The 19,961-nt window shown below is 38.0% G+C and overlaps 1 pseudogene across 1 annotated transcript; it reads right to left on the bottom strand.

Annotated features, from left to right (window-relative positions):
- Positions 1 to 1,269: 1,269 nt before the first annotated feature.
- Positions 1,270 to 1,822, bottom strand: LOC307055165 (large ribosomal subunit protein uL22-like; annotated as a pseudogene). The gene has a single exon. The product of its transcript is annotated as a large ribosomal subunit protein uL22-like (transcript).
- Between the last annotated feature and the right edge of the window lie 18,139 nt (positions 1,823 to 19,961).

Raw genomic sequence — 19,961 nt, 5'->3', positions numbered from 1 at the left:
CACTGCAGACCCGGGGGTATTCAGATTAGAAAGTTTGAGAGCTGTAAAATTCCTGAGGTTGGTAAGCAAGGCAGGCAGCCAGAGTTTTGTGCAGTGTTTTGGAAAGAAACAGCATTTTCTGAAGAAATTGATTGCATGCTGCTTAAAGACCAAATTTGGAACAATAAACAAAGGCATAAAATCTCTCTATGATTAGTATCAGGAACTCTGAACTGCATAGGATGTAAGGGAAGAGTCCTTTAGCTGCACTGGTCAAAGGCAATGGCCAGTTTTTGAGTGAAGACCCAAAGGCCATCCACACCTACCATATACCCTTCTTGTATAGCCCATGTATGCTTAAATGTGTATAATTCCCATCACAGAATAAATTTACGGTCAGTCTCAGCAAGTCCATGTGAGAGGTAGCACGGCATAGCACAGCACAACACGACTGATTCACACTTCCCAGGTTTGAATCCTGGCTCTGCCATGTACTCACTGGGGAAGCTTGGGCAGTTTTTTCATCTGTAAAATAGAGTCCATAAAAGTACCTTCTCTCAAAAAGCTGTTATGTAGATTAAAAGAATTCATATTTGTAAACCACCTAGAAGAGTGTCTTCACACTGCTATAGAAATGCTTCTGAAATAAGTAAATCTTCATCAAGCCTCAAATTAGAAATTCCTTTCTGACTTCATTATGTGTAGTCATGTTCCTGGATCAGGTGTCTATCTGATAATCAAAGTCCCAACTCTGGCATTCAGACGTGCAGAAAATAAGCCATACTTCTTTTGGAAACGTGTTTTGCTGGGATTATCTCTACCTGAATGAGGACTGTGTTATAACACCCACTTAGAGGGTATCAGGATGACAGACAGGATGCAATTTAAGAATCTGAGGGCATCATTTGTCTATTACTCTCATATCAGGAAATAGGATGTTAATAAACTTCCTTGGATGTCAAGAATACCAAACAGCGCATGAGATTCAACCATTCATACTCAAAACTCTGCCCACTGTTTGTATTTGTTTGGCTGGTTGGTTGGTTGGTTTGTTTGGTTGGTTTTTATGTTTATTGTTCAGCGTTTTTACAGTCTGGAGAAGAGACATGAAATTGCAGAAGCCTATGCTTCTCATATTTTCTGGGGTTGGCAATGCTCAGGGCAGAGACAGCTCTTTCAATTATGGGTCTCGGCCAGTGTCGGCCACAAGGAAAAATGAATGGCCACACAGTCCTAAGGGGCCAGTATTTTTTTTTTTTAGTTTTATTTGCATTTATTTTTTTGTGGCATTTATTCCCAGGCCATAAGTTTTTTGTTTCTTCGGTTTCTTCTGGGTTATCTTTTTCTTCTGTGCAGCCCCCTTTTCTTGTTTAGGAACAATCTGTTCTTTTTCAGTAAGGATCATCTCAATGTGGCAGGGAGAGCTCGTGTATGGGTTGATCTGACCACGAGCTCTGTAAGTCCTGCGCTACATCTTGGGGATTTTGTTCACCTGGGTACACTCAATAACCAGAGAATCTACATCTAAGCCCTTAAGTTCAGCATTACTCTCTGCATCTTTGAGCATGTGCAGTAAAAATTCAGGAATCTTTTTGGGTCACTGACCCTGCGTCCAGCCCCACTGTTTGGCCTGGGCACACCTACCAATTCGACCACCATAACAAAGGAATGGGACACATTGCTTCTGTAAAGTGACATCCTTCAGATGCTTGGTAGCTTTTCTGCTCTGCATACCCTTAATGGCCTGGGCAGTTTCACGAGTGTTAAAGTGAACATGAAGATTTGAACCTCTTGACTTGCATGATTTTGTGGGGTTTTCTGGGTCAAGGGAATAGAAAACCATTTTTAGAGGTCACCTCAGGCCATTTACCAGAAAAGCAGCGGCTAGTATTTCTATATCACATAGAAGCTGAAGCCCAAATTCACCGTATCTGCAGCAGGGACTCAAAGAAGCTACCCAGTGACATTCTGCCCCCAAAGTGCTCTCGCTAACTCGTTACAAGCTTTATCTTTGATGGGCCAGTGACTCTCTCAGCTGGTTTAGTGGCAAAACACTGTTGACCCTCAGCCAATTTCTACATGGTATCATCATGGTAAAAGGATGACTCTAAGCAGCTCCTCTGGCCATACCTGCCCAGAGCGGTAAAAAAGGAATGTATGCCAGCACCGTGCATCCTGAGTGGCATAAACAGCTGACACCCTCCCACTTGGGATTTTAAGTTTTCATCCTTCTTAATGTGTGCAAGTGTCATAACACTTTGACACCTCTCCCAGGATTTCTCGGGATATTTCCTGAAGAGCATTTGGCCTAGAACCCTATTGCTCCAGACTGTACCTCGTCTCTCTTCCTCTGCTGTTCTCTTTACAGCTAGACTTGCAGGTAGATTTGTGTTAAAATGCTTAAAAATGAAGATTATATATATATATATATTTTTGTTGTTGTTGTTGTTGTTGCGGTACGTGGGCCTCTCACTGTTGTGGCCTCTCCCGTTGCGGAGCACAGGCTCCGGACGCGCAGGCTCAACGGCCATGGCTCACGGGCCCAGCTGCTCCGCGGCATGTGGGATCTTCCTGGATCAGGGCACGAACCCGTGTCCCCTGCATCGGCAGGCGGACTCTCAACCACTGTGCCACCAGGGAAGCCCAGAAATCATATTAATACAGCTCAAAATTTACCTTATTTTGTTCCAAAAAAAAAAAAAGCACAGAGTGAATTGTCAAGTTTGAGCTATGAATGAAGCTTTGGGTAGATTTCAAGGCAACAATGCCAATCGGCCTACTGAGTTTATCCCAAAGTGGACTGAAAGTTTGAGGAATCTGGCTGTGCTACTTAGATTGCCTAACCCATCCCATTAAATATTATTTTCTAGACCCAAAATTTCCCTTTTAGATCATTATCCATTGTCTGTTTTCTTGCCTGTGGTAATTACTGGGCTCCTGCACCACTGGAAGTACAGCAGAAACATGCAACACATTCTTTTTTGTATTATGCTCCTAACCCTGTTTCTAAGTCCCAAGCAAACTCTCATCATCCTAAATTTACACATTCCTATTTTTCCTTAGAGAATGGTATGCATTTCGATTACTAAAATAATATAGTGGAAAAATATTTGCAATAAAACTTGTTTTTTCTCTTATTTTTAATTTTTATACAATTTTTAAAGGTTTCACTCCATTTACAGTTATTACAAAATATTGACCGTATTCCCCATGTTGTACAATACATCCTTGTAGCCTATCTTACTCCCAATAGTTTAAACTTCCCACTCCTCCATTCCTATTTTGCCCACCCCGTTCTCCCCAAGGGTAACCACTAGTTCTCTATATCTGTGAGTCTGCTTCTTTTTTGCTATATTCACTAGTTTGTTGTATTTTTTAGATTCCACATATAAATGGTATCATACAGTAGTTGCCTTTTCTGTTTGACTTATTTCACTTAGCATAATACCTTCCAAATTCATCCATTTTGCTGCAAATGTCAAAATTTCATTCTTTTTTATGGATGAATAGTATTCTGTTGTGTGTGTGTGATATATATCACACACACACACACACACACCACATCCTCTTTATCCTTTCATCTGTTGATGGACACTTAGGCTGCTTCCACATTTTAACAATTTGTAAATAATGCTTCTATGATCATTGGGGTGCATATATATTTTTGAATTGTTTCCATTTTTTTGGACATATATACACAGGAGTAGAATTGCTGGGTCATATGATAGTTTTATTTTTTTGTTGGTTTTTTTGGACACATTTATTAGAGTATAATTTCTTTACATGGTTGTGTTAGTTTCTGCTATATAACAAAGTGAATCAGCTATATGTATACATATATCCCCATATCCCCTACCACTTGTATCTCCCTCCCACCCTCCCTATCCCACCACTCTAGGTGGTCACAAAGCACTGAGCTGACCTCCCTGTGCTATGTGCCTTCTTCCCAATAACTATCTATTATACATTTGGTAGTGTATATATGTCAATGCCACTCTCTCACTTCTTCCCAGCTTCCCCTTACCCTTCCCCATGTCCTCAAGTCCATTCTCTAAGTCTGCATCTTTATTCCTGTCCTGCCCCTAGGTTCTTCAGAACATTTTTTTTTTGTATTCCGTATATATGTGTTAACATATGGTATTTTTTTTCTCTTTCTGACTTACTTCACTCTGTATGACAGACTCTAGGTCCATCCACCTCACTACAAATAATTCAATTTTGTTTCTTTATATGGCTGAGTAATATTCCATTGTATATATGTGCCACATCTTCTTTATCCATTCATCTGATGATGGACACTTAAGTTGCTTCCATGTCCCACTATTGTAAATAGAGCTGCAATGAACACTTTGGTACATGACTCTTTTTGAATTAGAGCTTTCTCAGGGTATATGCCCAGCAGTGGGATTGCTGGGTCATATGGTAGTTCTATTTTTAGCTTTTTAAGGAACCTCCATACTGTTCTCCATAGTGGCTGTGTCAATTTACATTCCCACCAACAGTGCAAGAGGGTTCCCTTTTCTCCACACTCTCTCCAGCATTTATTGTTTGTAGATTTTTTGATGATGGTCATTCTGAGCAGTGTGTGGTGATACCTCATTGCAGTTTTGATTTGCATTTCTCTAATAATTAGTGATGTTGAGCATCCTTTCATGTGTTTGTTGGCAATCTGTATATCTTCTTTGGACAAATGTCTATTTAGGCCCTCTGCCAATTTTTTGTTTGGGTTTTCTGTTTTTTTGATATTGAGCTGCAAGTGCTACTTGTCTATTTTGGAGATTAATCCTTTGACAGTTGCTTTGTTTGAAAATATTTTCTCCCATTCTGAGGGTGGTCTTTTAGTCTTGTTTATGGTTTCCTTTGCTGTGCAAAAGTTTTTAAGTTTCATTAGGTCCCATTTGTTTATTTTTGTTTTTATTTCCATTTTTCTAGGATTTGGGTCCAAAAAAATCTTGCTGTGATTTTTGTCAAAGAGTGTTCTTCTATGTTTTCCTGTAAGAGTTTTTATAGTATCCGGTCTTACATTTAGGTCTTTAATCCATTTTGAGTTTATTTTTGTGTATGGTGTTAGAGAGTGTTCTAATTTCATTCTTTTACATGTACCTGTCCAGTTTTCCCAACACCACTTATTGAAGAGGCTGTCTTTTCTTCACTGTATATTCTTGCCTCCTTTATCAAAGATAAGGTGACCATATGTGCATGGGTTTATCTTTGGGCTTTCTATCCTGTTCCATTGATCTATATTTCTGTTTTTGTGCCAGTACCGTACTGTCTTGATTACTGTAGCTTTGTAGTATAGTCTGAAGTCAGGGAGCCTGATTCCTCCAGCTCTGTTTTTTCTTTCTCAAGATTGCATTGGGGCTTCCCTGGTGGCACAGTGGTTGAGAGTACGCCTGCTGATGCAGGGGACACGGGTTCATGCCCCGGTCCGGGAAGATCCCACATGCTGTGGAGAGGCTAGGCCTGTGAGCCATGGCAACTGAGCCTGTGCGTCCTGAGCCTGTGCTGAACAATGGGAGGGACCACAACAGTGAGAGGCCCACGTACTGCAAAAAAAAAAAAGATTGCGTTTGCTATTCGGGGTCTTTTGTGTTTCCAAACAAATTGTGAAATTTTTTGTTCTAGTTCTGTGAAAAATGTCATTGGTAGTTTGATAGGGATTGCATTGAATCTGTAGATTGCTTTGGGTAGTATAGTCATTTTCACAATATTGATTCCTCCAATCCAAGAACATGGTATATTTCTCCATCTGTTTGTAGCATCTTTAATTTCTTTCATCAGTGTCTTACAGTTTTCTGCATACAGGTCTTTTGTCTCCTTAGGTAGATTTATTCCTAGGTATTTTATTCTTTTTGTTGCAGTGGTAAATGGGAGTGTATCCTTAATTTCTCTTTCACATATTTCATCATTAGTGTATAGGAATGCATGAGATTTCTCTGCATTAATTTTGTGTCCTGCTACTTTACCAGATTCACTGATTAGCTCTAGTAGTTTTCTGGTAGCATCTTTAGGATTCTCTATGTATAGTGTCATGTCATCTGCAAACAGTGACAGTTTTACCTCTTCTTTTCTGATTCAGATTCATTTTACTTCTTTTTCTTCTCTGATTGCTGTGGCTAAAACTTCCAAAACTATGTTGAATAATTGTGGTGAGAGTGGACAACCTTGTCTTGTTCCTGATCTTAGTGGAAATGGTTTCAGTTTTTCACCATTGAGAATGATGCTGGCTGTGGGTTTGTCATATATGTCATTATTATGCTGAGTTAAGTTCCCTCTATGCCTACTTTCTGAAGAGTTTTTATCATAAATGGGTGTCGAATTTTGTAGAAAGCTTTTTCTGCATCTATTGAGACTATCATATGTTTTTTATCCTTCAATTTGCTAATATGGTGTATCACATTGATTGATTTGCATATATTGAAGAATCCTTGAATTCCTGGGATAAACCCCACTTGATCATGATGTATGATCCTTTTTAATGTGCTGCTGGATTCTGTTTGCTACTATTTTTTTGAGGATTTTCACAACTATGTTCATTAGTGATATTGGCCTGTAGTTTTCTTTTTGTGACATCTTTGTCTGGTTTTGGTATCAGGATGATGGTGGCCTCATAGAATGAGTTTGGGAGTGTTCCTCCCTCTGCTATATTTTGGAAGAGTTTGAGAAGGATAGGTGTTAGCTCTTCTCTAAATGTTTGATAGAATTTGCCTGTGAAGCCATCTAGTCCTGGGCTTTTGTTTGTTGGAAGATTTTTAATCACAGTCTCAATTTCAGTGCTTGTGATTGGTCTGTTCATATTTTCTATTTCTTCCTGGTTCAGTCTCAGGAGGTTGTGCTTTTCTAAGAATTAGTCCATTTCTTCCAGGTTGTCCATTTTATTGGCATATAGTGGCTTGTAGTAACCTCTAATGATCCTTCATATTTCTGCAGTGTCAGTTGTTACTTCTCCTTTTTTATTTATAATTCTGTTGATTTGAGTCTTCTCCCTTTTTTTCTTGATGAGTCTGGCTAATGGTTTATCAATTTTGTTTATCTTCTCAAAGAACCAGCTTGTAGTTTTATTCATCTTTGCTATCATTTCTTCATTTCTTTTTCATTTATTTCTGATCTGACCTTTATGATTTCTTTCCTTCTGTTAACTTTGTGTTTTTTTGTTCTTCTTTCTCTAATTGCTTTAGGTGTAAGGTTAGGTTGTTTATGTGAGATTTTTCTTGTTTCTTGAGGTAGGATTGTATTGCTGCAAACTTCCCTCTTAGAACTGCTTTTGCTGCATCCAATAGGTTTTGGGCCATCGTGTTTTCATTGTCATTTATTTCTAGGTATTTTTTGATTTCCTCTTTGATTTCTTCAGTGATATCTTGGTTATTTAGTAGTATATTGTTTAGCCTCTGGGTGTTTATATATTTTACAGTTTTTTTTCCTGTAATTGATATCTAGTCTCATAGCATTGTGGTTGGAAATGTTACTTGATATGATTTCAATTTTCTTAAATTTACCAAGGCTTGATTTGTGACCCAAGATATGATCTATTCTGGAGAATGTTAATAAGCACTTGAGCAGAAAGTGTATTCTCTTTTTTGGATGGCATGTCCTATAAATATCAATTAAGTCCATCTTGTTTAATATGTCATTTAAAGCTTGTGTTTCCTTATTTATTTTCATTTTGGATGGTTGGTCCATTGGTGAAAGTGGGGTGTTAAATTCCCCTACTATGATTGTGTTACTGTCGATTTCCCCTTTTATGGCTGTTAGCATTTGCCTTATGTATTGAGGTGCTCCTATGTTGGGTGCATAAATATTTACAATTGTTATACCTTCTTCTTGGATTGATCCCTTGATCATTATGTAGTGTCCTCCTTTGTCTCTTGTAACAGTATTTTAAAGTCTATTTTGTCTGATATGAGAATTGCTACTCCAGCTTTCTTTTGGTTTCCATTTGCATGGACTATCTTTCTCCATCCCCTCACTTTCAGTCTGTATGTGTCCCTAGGTCTGAAATGGTCTCTTGTAGACAGCATATATACTGGACTTGTTTTTGTATCTAATCAGCCAGTCTGTGTCTTTTGGTTGGAGCATTTAATTCATTTACATTTAAGGTAATTATCAATATATCTGTTCCTATTACCATTTTCTTAATTGTTTTGGGTTTGTTATTGTAGGTCTTTTCCTTCTCTTGTGTTTCCTGCCTAGAGAAGTTGCTTTAGCATTTGTTGTAAAGCTGGTTTGGTGGTGCTGAACTCTCTCAGCCTCTGCTTGTCTGTAAAGGTTTTAATTTCTCCATCAAATCTGAATGAGATCCTTGCTGGGTAGAGTAATCTTGGCTGTAGGTTTTTCTCCTTCATCACTTTAAGTATGTCCTGCCACTCCGTTCTGGCTTGCACAGTTTCTGCTGAAAGATCAGCTGTTAACCTTATGGGTATTCCCTTTTGTGTTATTTGTTGTTTTTCCTTTGCTGCTTTTAATATGTTTTCTTTGTATTTAATTTTTGATAGCTTGATTAACATGTGTCTTGTCGTGTTTCTCCTTGGATTTATCCTGTATGGGACTCTCTGTGCCTCCTGGACTTGATTAACTATTTCCTTTCCCATATTAGGGGAGTTTTCAACTATAATCTCTTCAAATATTTTCTCAGTACCTTTCTTTTTCTCTTCCTCTTCTGGGAACCCTATAATTTGAATGTTGGTGCATTTAATGTTGTCCCAGAGGTCTCTGAGACTGTCCTCAGTTCTTTTCATTCTTTCTTTCTTTATTTTGCTCTGCAGTAGTTATTTCCACTATTTTATCTTCAAGGTCACGTATCCATTCTTCTGCCTCAGTTATTTCTCTTCATTTGTTAGGTCTGGTAGGTTTTTATCTTGCTCCTTCTCCTGCTGTGTGTTTTTCTGTCTTCTCATTTTGCTTATCTTACTGTGTTTGGGGTCTCCTTTTTGCAGGCTCTAGGTTCGTAGTTCCCGTTGTTTTTGGTGTCTGTCCCCAGTGGCTAAGGTTGGTTCAGTAGGTTGTGTAGGCTTTTTGGTGGAGGGGACTAGTGCCTGTGTTCTGGTGGATGAGGCTGAATCTTGTCTTTCTGGTGGGCAAGTCCACGTCTGGTGGTGTATTTTGGGGTGTCTGTGGACTTTTTATGATTTTAGGCAGCCTCTCTGCTAATGGGTGGCATTGTGTTCCTGTCTTGCTATTTGTTTGGCATAGGGTGTCCAGTACTGTAGCTTGCTGGTCGTTGAGTGAAGCTGGGTGTTGGTGTTGAGATGGAGATCTCTGGAAGATTTTCACCGTTTGATATTATGTGGAGCTGGGAGGTCTCATGTGGACCAGTGTCCTGAAGTTGGCTCTCCCACCTCAGAGGCACAGCACTGACTCCTGGCTCCTCAATTTGGGATGATTCATTGTCTATTCATGTATTCCACAGATGCAGGGTACATCAAGTTGATTGTGGAGCTTTAATCCGCTGCTTCTGAGGCTGCTGGGAGAGATTTCCCTTTCTCTTCTTTGTTCTCACAGCTCCCAGGTCTCAGCTTTGGATTTGGCCCCACCCCTCCGTGTAGGTTGCCGGAGGTCATCTGTTCTTTGCTCAGACAGGACAGGGTTAAAGGAGAAGCCGCTTCGGGGACTCTGGCTCACTCAGGCCGGGGGGCAGGGAGGGGCACGGAGTGCGGGGCGAGCCTGCAGCGGCAGTGGCCGGCTTGACGTTGCACCAGGCCGAGGCGCGCCGTGCGTTCTCCCAGGGAAGCCGTCCCTGGATCCCGGGACCCCGGCAGTGACGGCCTGCACAGGCTCCCCGGAAGGGGGGCGTGGACAGTGACCTGCGCTCACACACAGGCCTCGCGGCAGCAGCAGCAGCCCCAGCGTCCCACGCTCGTCTCTGGGGTCCGCGCCTTCAGCCGCGGCTCGCGCCTGTCCCTGGAGCTCCTCCAAGCAGCGCTCTTAATCCCCTCTCCTCACGCACCAGGAAACAAAGAGGGAAGAAAAAGTCTCTTGCTTCTTCGGCAGCTCCAGAGTTTTCCCGGACTCCCTCCCGGCTAGCTGTGGTGCATTAGCCCCTTCAGGCTGTGTTCACACTGCCAACCCCAGTCCTCTCCCTGCGCTCCGACTGAAGCCCGAGCCTCAGCTCCCATCGCCGCCTGCCCCGGCGGGTGAGCAGACAAGCCTTTCGGGCTGGTGAGTGCCGGTTGGCACCGATCCTCTCTGCGGGAATCTCTCCGCTTTGCCCTACCCAGGTACGTGGGGAGTTTCTTGCCTTTTGGGAGGTCTGAGTTCTGCCAGCATACAGTAGGTGTTCTGTAGGAGTTGTTCCACATGTAGCTGTATTTCTGGTGTATCTGTGGGGAGGAAGGTGATCTCTGTGTCATACTCTTCCGCCGTCTTCCGCAGATATCTTTCTGAAATAGAGATTTTGTTTTCTTTGAATAAATACCCAGAAGTAGAATTGTTGGATTAAAATGGTAATTCTATTTTTCAATCTTTGAGTAACCTCCATACTGTCTTCCACAGTCGCTGTACCATTTTACATTTCCACCAACATTGCACAAGTGTTCCCTTCTCTCCACATCCTCGCAACACTTGTTATTTCTTGTTTTTTTGATGATAGCTATGCTAACAGGTATGAGATGATATCTCATTATGGTTTTTGGTTTGCATTTCCCTCATGATTAGTGATGTTGAGCACTTTTCATGTACCTGTTGGCCATCTGTATGTCTTCTTTGGAAAAATGTCTCTTCAGATCTTCTGCCCATTTTAAAATCAGATTGTTTGTGGGTTTTTTGTTTGTTTGTTTCTGCTATTGAGCTATATGAGTTCTTAATATCTTTTGGATATTAGCCCTTTGTCACATATATGATATGCAAATATTTTTTCCCATTCCGTAGGTTGCCCTTTCATTTCATCAATGGTTTCCTTTGCTGTGCAGAAGGTTTTTAGTTTGATGTAGTCCTGCTTCTTTATTTTTACTTTTATTGCCTTTGCTTTTGGTGTCACGTCAATGAAATCATTGCCAAGACTAATGTCAAGGATAGCATGTCTTGCTATACGAGGCTCTCTCGGAACACTCTTTCTAAATAGTCTTGCCTGGGCACTCTCTATCACCTTATCCTGCTTTATTTTTCTATGTAGCACTAATCACTACTGGTGTTGTATGTGCCCTTCCCGCTCTTGTATGTCTACTTCTCAAGGGATGGGGCATCATCTTATACCTGTTTCTCCAGTACCTAACATCAGTCTCTGAAAGATCATAGAAACTTCAAATTTATTTGTTGAAGGAATGAATGAGAGGATAGTTTCCATAAAAGGACAAAGAAGTGAGAGATTTAGGGGTAGAGATGGAGGCATACTAATCTAAGACATACTTCTCTTTATGTGTCTATTAACTTAATCTTGAACTTGTAAAACAGATATAAATAGGCAATGTTTCCCCTCATTTCTGCTTCTCATATTTGGAAATAACACAATGTATCTTAGACATTTGGTGTTGATTTGAACAATGGGAGTAAAATGAAAACTTGAGGCAATTATCTGATTCAAAATACAGGATATTTGTAATTTCAGCTATCTGAATATTCAGAATGTTTTCAGGAGGGTTAAAATATTTCAAAAGCAGCTTGAGCTGCCTCATAAATACTACCTTGAAAAAGAGCATATATTAATTAACATACTCTTTCACCTCTCTCTCTCTCTCTCTTTTTTTTGTCTTTTACCAGTTTCCTTTCACCCAGGATTCAGGCATTGCAAAGGAGGGTCTCCTTCCTGTTTTAAAAGAATTTACATTGTATTCCATTCCCACTAAAAGCTGCTATCCTGAGGTTATGTAACGTGCACTTAGGAGCTGAGTCAACACATGGCTGCAGGCAGCCTAGTGTTTACTATGGACACAAAACCTGGCATTTAACAAAATCTTACTTTTAATTTTCCCTGCTCACAGCAATTAGTCTGTAACAGGGCAACCAGTGTTTTTATTGTAGGTCAACTGAAATTTTCTCTGTCCTTGCAGTGATATTTTGATGGTGGTTCTGTGCTAGATAGATAAAAAGAAGTCAAGAGCCGAGATGAGGATGGCAAAGCGAAGGATGTGCACCCCTACCCGCCACCCCCCACAGAGCAGTGGGTCTCAGGAGAGAGTACAGCTATCTGAACTCAGTTCCAACTGTAGGGTTGTTGTTGTTGTTGTTGTTGTTTCTGTTGATAAGTAATTTTTTTAATTTTATAAGAAATTTTTTTTACATAATTCTCAAAGACAGGATCCAGATTTCAAAGATATCATGTACCTACAATGGGCCTCAACATACCCAGACCCTGGGGTGCACCTTTTGTCTCCTCTGTGGGAAAGAGTGTTTCCATGGAGACATCGGAGTACCACTGGAAAAAGCACTGTGTTCCAAAAGCTTTGGTCTAGAGTACAATTTGTACCTGAAACAAATTTCCATTTTGAATGGTTATTCCATGTGAGTTAGAGTTTATAGTAAGTTAAAAAATACCTACCTGGTATCTGCAACTGAAAAACAATTAAAATCAAAAGAAGTAACCTTTTATCAAGAGGTATTTTAGATATCTTAGAGCTTGTAGATACATCCAGAGATTCTCAAACAGTTCTTTTAAAGAATCCTAGTCTTCAGCACATTGGAAAAGGGGTTTAAATCTAATGTTGGACTCTGGCATTTTCTCCAATATAAAGAAAATATTTAGTCAGTATTTAAAATACTTGGAATTTTAAGTGTTTTTTCCTATCATTTTTTTCATAAACTTTTGGTCATTTCATCGTTTCTTCATTTACTATTAAGTGTTATCTTAATTGAACGGGTGCATTTAATACTTTTAGTGGTTGTGATTTATTATTATATAACCTAATTGTAAAATTTGTAACTCACTAGTTTGATGGAATTAAATAGATCCGTATTCCTCAAAATTATACTGATTTACAGAAACTGCTGTCCGAACAAGTTTGAGAACAATTTATTAAGTCCAGTCAACTTGTTTTATGATTAAACCCAGATGTTTTAAGATGTCAGAAATGATATAAAACCATATGTTAGAAATAAGTTCACAGAAAAAAGGATAAGACTAGAACCTAGGTCTTCCACATCATAGTAATCTTTCTTTCATTGCACTTGATATTTTTGTGGACCACAGAGATTCTTATTTCTTACTCTAGATGTCAAACTTATAATGCATTATAACCTTTTGTGCATAGAAAGATGAAAAACATATATACACAGCTACATTTGCCCTAAGAAATAGCTGTGCTTTCTCTGGGGAGTTTGCAGGTAAAAAGTAAACACAGTTTAGACCTGGCAGCCCACTACTAAGAATCAAAATAAAGCAAATATAACCATTCATGACCACAAGAAGAAAAGAACATTCTCACATCCACAGGTGTCCACACGTGCCATGGCATTTGGCTAAAAGAATAATCAAGGCAGCCAGGGAAGAAAGAAGGTAGAAACAGACAGCTCTGAAGGAGCAAAAGGAGACCAATGAATTCTTTAGTTTCCCAAATTAGAGAAATTAATTTCTGATTCTCAGAGGTGAAGGATGTCTATGCAGAATTTTGGAGCATATAACAAAGATAGGGATCAGAGATGGCCTAAAGCCTACCCTCATCTTGATCTCTAGGTCACTCTTTGGAACTTTCTTCCAGCAACTAAACAGGGGCAAAGAACTAGCTGCAGTAGACACAGTGTTTGTCTGGTCAACCCTCCCACTGGGAGCAAACTAAGGAGTCAGATCACCTGGCTTTTTCTGAGAACTCCTAGCTTTCCAAGTGTAGGCAATTCAGGTCCAAAGCCTTCTATTTCTACATCTGGAGAAAAAGTGTGTTTTTAAAACATCTCTTCCGGCTCTATAATCTAGAAAGAGATCAAAAGAACCTCTTCTCATCTCTCTTCCCAAAAGATACTTTATCAACTTCTGCCTGAAGACAGCTAAATCTATTGTTTACTGAATTCAGATAATCAGTCAGTGTTTAAGAATAGTGAATATACTCATGTCTCTGTTAATGAAAAAGATAATTCCAAAGATACATTTATTGGTCAGAAATTTAATTACCAGAGGTAAAATACTACTAGATTATACTACTTTCTAAGGGTTCAGAAGAGTTGCATTAAATACTAATTGAATTAATATCAAGTGTTTTGGGAAACAGAAAATATGAGTTGGCAATAATACAGTGGAGAGACGGGTTACATTGTGTAAAGGAGTGTCTGTATTATGTGCAGTAACAGCTGACATTTATTCAGTGTCTATAATGTATCAGAGGCTTTACATATATTCCCTCTGTCTCAAGCCAGAAAGTATGTATTGTTTTCTTTTCAGCTGAAAAACCAAGTCTCATAACTCAGCTCAAGCCCAGGTCTGTGTGGCTCCCAAAACTCTTTCTATCTCGCCACCCTGCCTCCCTGCTCAGAGGGGGAGGTGGGAAAGAGGCTGGAAATAGATCTAAAAAGAAGATAGAGCTATGGTGGGAAAAAAAGACTCCAAATTTCAAAACCCAAGGAAAACAGACACTTTTACTCTCTGAACCCCCTGGGAATTGATATCTAAGGGTACAAATGTGATTCAGTGACTCTTGTCAGCCCCACCAAAGGTCTACCTGCTTGTAGATGTCCAACGTAGACTGTATAGAATTAAAAATTAAAGGCATAAAAGGGAAATAAAGGTCAGTATTTGAATGAAGGATACCAGAATCTTTCCTATTTTAGAAAAGTAGAGGAAATCATAAAAAAGGCAATGAATTTTTTAAAAAGTTGATTCAAGAAAATGTACGAATAGAAGATAAAATTTGGAAATCGCAACTTTGTCTAGTTCAAACTTATGAACCTTCAGCTGGGGGTGGCTACTAGAACCTATACACGGATTTGACCCTTCAGGCCCATGGATTGTGCAACTTTGATTAAATAATATATTGATTTTTGAGTTGAACTATTTTTAAAACTTTTTGATAGATGAATTTCATTCCTAAAAGATCTATTAATCAGGGTCTCACTGTATTCCCAATGTACTTGGAACTGTGGGGAATATTAAAAGAGTGATCAGAAATTAAATACAGTTCTTTCTTCTGCTCAGTGGGAAGAATTTAACTCCTGTGATTACATAATCTTTGCTTTTCTCACATAGGGGACTCAGCTCTCATAAAATTCTGATTAACAGTTCAGTATGTTTGAGAATCCAAAGACAATACTAAAATTAAGTCTACTTAACCCCCCTCTCCTTGAATTATTATTGGAATAATTAATTTCTATTGAAACTAAAGGCCAAAAGAGAATAGTTGGTACAGTTTTGTACACATTGGTGAAAAACTTATTTATTTATGATTCATTGGTATGCATTGCTTAAAGACGTGATAAATAAAAAATTTAAAAGTCAGTAAAAACATCTTTAAAGCATCCTTTCATTCCTCCGTTTAGTTTCTTTTTATACTAAAAATAGCAATAATTATATATTCCTACTTCTCCATCTGATCTGAGAAGATGTTTAGAATGTGTTCCATAAAAGTAAGAAGTGTTAAGGTTAATAATTTAAACTTAGAATGTTTTCACTAATTTTGCCTTTCACAAAAAAATAAATAAATAAAAATCTCAAAAAAAAACCACCTTCCGTCTAACTAGCAGCTCATTACTGTCAGGGATCTATACATCTCTTCATTTTGTTTTTTGTATTTTGTCCATCACAAAATTTACTAACCTAAGAGGCAGGCCTGAGAGGAGTAAAATGAGAGAGGGAGATTCTTGCCAGCCGCTTGGGCTCTCAAGACTAGAGCAATGGTAAGATCCTCTTTCACCAGTTAAGATCATAGATCCCTGAAGGGAGAATATATTAACAGTTATTTTAATACCTTAGTGACTAACAGCATAGTGGGACTGGTCAGCAATCAGCTAAGAGCCGGTCAGGGGTCTAGAGACTGAAACCCAAATGTGTGTGACTTTTAGCTATTCAGAAGGACTGTGATGGAAAATGGCAAAGCTGGAAATTCAGGAAGCATTTGGCCATGTTTTACTCCACTTTGTTTCAAAGAATAGTGTCTTTTGACATGTATACACTGCTATATTTAAAATAGATAACCAACAAGGACCTACCGTATAGCACAGAGAACACTGTTCAATATTCTGTAATAACATAAATGGGGAAAGAATTTGAAGAAGAATTGATACATGTATATGTATGACTGAATCACTTTGCTGTACACCTGAAACTAACACAACATTGTTCATCAACTATACTCCAATATAAAATGAAAATTTAAAAAAAGAATAGTGTCTTTGTGCATTTAATAAAAAAGCAAGACTTAGTTTCAAATCCAACAAATTTTATTGAACACTTTCCATATGCCACATCCTGGGTTTGTGCTTTCAAATACATTAGCTCATTTAATTCTTAAAAGAAATATTTGAACATGTATTAAGATGATAGGGGCTTAATGGTAAAGTAGAATGGGATAAAACTGTAAGACAAGCATGTGAATGGCTATGTAGACAGGGAATGAAAAATTTAGGTTTGGGTGCCTATATGGTCATAAACCAGACAATCCTGTTTAACTCAATATATTCTAAACCTGCGTATAGATTTTCCTCTTGTTCCTCTCTCTAATCGATCAGCGTTTGTCAAACTTTAGTATTCACAAGAATTTCCATATAGGTTTGCATATACAAAACCACGTTTACAGGCATACCTTGTTTGATTGTGCTTTGCTTTATTATGTTTTGCAGATTTTTTTTACAAATTGAAGGTTTGTGGCAACCTTTCATTGAACAACTCTACTGGCACCACTTTTCCAACAAAATTGTTTTTAACAAAGGTATGTACATTATGTTTTTAGACATAATGTTATTGCACACTTAGAAGACTACAATATAGTGTAAATATAACTTTTATATACACTAGGAAACCAAAAAATTCATGTGACTTGCTTTATTGCAATACTCACTTTATTGAGGGAGTCTGGAACAGAACCCACAATATATATGAGGCATGGCTGTAGTGTATTTGCTGCTTGCCCCTCCATAAAACTGTGAACATCACGGGTGAGAAGAGGAAGGGAATGCATACATACTGAGCTAGGCATCATATAAGCAGCATCTAATACTATGCTCTTCTGACAGTTGTTACTTCCTTGTCAACTGGAGGTCAGAACATGTATTAAGTTGCCCAGTTCACATCACTATTGACATAGCAGGAATTTGAACCAAAGCCAGATTCAAACAAAAGCCCAAACTCTTTCTGTTTTCCACTTTTCCTAGGCAAATATATACCAGCCTTGGAAACGTGTCTTCAGTAAAAGAAAGGAAAAGTGATATGCTTGGGGACAGGAAGTGATCAGTAGGTGTTGCATAAAAACAAGATATGTCAAGTTAAACCTCACCACCTCACGATTTTACCTTAAGCGGTCTTCACTATTAACAGTCATCTCATATGACACCTTTGGATGAGGGTTTGCTCTGGGTAGGTTTCCTATGTATAAACTATCAACAGCCAAAGATGGATGTATGGAATCACCTCACTCACTATATTCCTCAAAAAAAACACAATAAGCTATTATAATAATAATGCATTTTTTTCTTTGCCAAATCAGAGTTTTGTTGTGTGTTTATGTGTGTATGTGTTTAACCACAGTAGTAATTATGGTGCTATTAAATAGACAATAGCAACTGTGTTTTCATATTATTTAAGATGGAAAAACACCCATACCAGTAGAAGTCTTTTAAAATATTAAACTTTGATTTTAAATTTCTATACTGTAGAGTTAAAAGAGAAATTTTAAGAGAGCATAGTAAAACCATGACTCTCTTAAAGATATAAAATGAACATATCAAAAGATTTTATTTAACTCATTAAATAAAAAGGGAACCAGATCAATGTTGCAGCTTCTTCAAAGGAGAAGTCAGACCCATTAATTTATATGAAGTAAGGGAATGTTGAAATGAACTTACAAATGGACCCAAAGTGGCTTTTTCCACGGGTAGAATTAGAAGAATTATTATATGGTTATCAGCTATTTACAATTTAGAGAGTTGTAAAATAGTTCAAAAGCAATGAAAGGTGCAGAGTCCTTTACAGAATCAGATAATCTCCTGGAGGCTCCAGCATTCCACTGAAAGGATATCTAGTAGTTTCTTTAGTTTATTCCAAAGTCTTAAATTTTTCCTTACAAAAAGTACCTGATAGTTCCTATAAAACCTATTTTCTAAAATAACAATTTTTAAAAAGAAGAGCAATTATTTTAAAAACATCCTGTTTATGCCTAACCATGTTATCATGTTTCTTGGTTTCCTCTAGCAGCTGAAAAGTACACTAAATAGTTAGACAGTGTTCATGGAGAGTACTTGTTTAATGCCTATTTAGACATTACTGTGTCAAAATTTGTTTTCAGAGCCCTTCTTGCACTTGCATAGAAATGTATGAGAAGACCTGAACAGGGCAGGTAAGGAGCCAGAAAACAATATTGGGTGCGGTGGTAAAACAACCTGGGTGGGGGTGGGGGTGGGGAGCAAGGTTCCAAGTCCACACCTGTGGCTTAAATTCACTGAAAGGACACAATTTAATAGATGTGTGCGTAAAGAGAATATGGTGGTGTTTTCCAAAGAATTGTTGAGGAACATCTACATTTTGGGGTGAATAAGATGATTTGCAGGTACACATACCTACAGAGCCTCAAAGCATTAATTCACATAGTGATTCAGTTCTAGGAAAGCTTTAGAAATGAAATTATGTTAGATGTCCTGACAGAAAAAAAGACCAACTTACAGGGCTGACATTGAGGATCAAGTAGGATTTGGTGGATGGGTGTGGAGATCAAATGATAGAGCGTGTATGTGGGGGGGATGGTGTGTGTGTGTGCATGCATGTTCATGGGAGAGAGAAAGAGGGAGTGTGCACAACAGAAGGCTTACTGATGCAAACCTGTGGCCTGATTACCCATAAAGTTGTCTTTCCCTCAATACAAAGACTAGATTATACCCACAAAATAGACTCACAGACATGGAAAAAAAACTTATGGTTACCAAAGGGGAAAGGGGGGAGGGAGAGATAAATTAGGAGTTTGGGATTAAAATATACACACTACTATATATAAAATAGATAACCAAAAAGACCTACTGTATAGCACAGGGAACTATACTCAATATCTTGTAAAAACTTATAATAGAAAAGAATCTAAAAAGGAATGTGTATATATATATATATATATGTATATATATATATATATAAAACTGACTCACTTTGCTGTACACCTGTAACTAACATAACATTGTAAATCAACTATATTTCAAGAAAAAGTTAAAAAATAAATTCACATTTGCTAATATATATAATTTTAATAATTTAATATATAATATAAATTATATATAATTTTTAATTGTGTATAATTTTTAACATATATATACACACACATAAACACATACCCATAGACCCTACCCGCCAATCAGAACAGTCAAGCATATATATGCAAGAGGCAGGAACATTGTGGTATTATATTTATAGGCTCCTTTTTTATAGAAGTTTCAAAAATCAAAACACATAGCTATTTCAAGATGGCACAGTGGTTATATTTCATCATTTGGCTTTTTTATTTAATAATCTTTCTTTTTTTGTACTGTATGCCTTTGAGTAATTCTATTCAAATCTGTAAATTTCTGTAGCAGTTTCTACTCAATCTGTGTAAAATGACACACCTTTGGATTATACTTCTTCCTGAAGAATTATCAAAAACATTGGTATTGAATTTATTACCACCCACCAAAATACAGCACCTGCTATGCTGTCCCTCTGCTACTGAGTTGTTTCTGTGAATGCCATGTTTAGTAGACTAATCTCAGTTTCATTTATCTAAAGTAATAAGTGAGAGACAATAGGATTTTTCCCACAATGCCTATTTTAATATAGTAGAAATCTGAAGAATAAACATGTGGGCAAGTGAAATCTAGACTATGTATTGTATTCAGACTAGCAAAAATTGATAAGTTCCCCTAATTAAGGCCTTCTTTAAAAATTAGCATTGGGATGT

The sequence above is a fragment of the Hyperoodon ampullatus genome, assembly GCF_949752795.1.
Source record: "Hyperoodon ampullatus genome assembly, chromosome: 1".
Classification (NCBI taxonomy): domain Eukaryota; kingdom Metazoa; phylum Chordata; class Mammalia; order Artiodactyla; family Ziphiidae; genus Hyperoodon; species Hyperoodon ampullatus.
The sequence above is the reverse complement of the archived record's forward strand: the minus strand, read 5'-3'. Positions and strand labels throughout refer to the sequence as shown.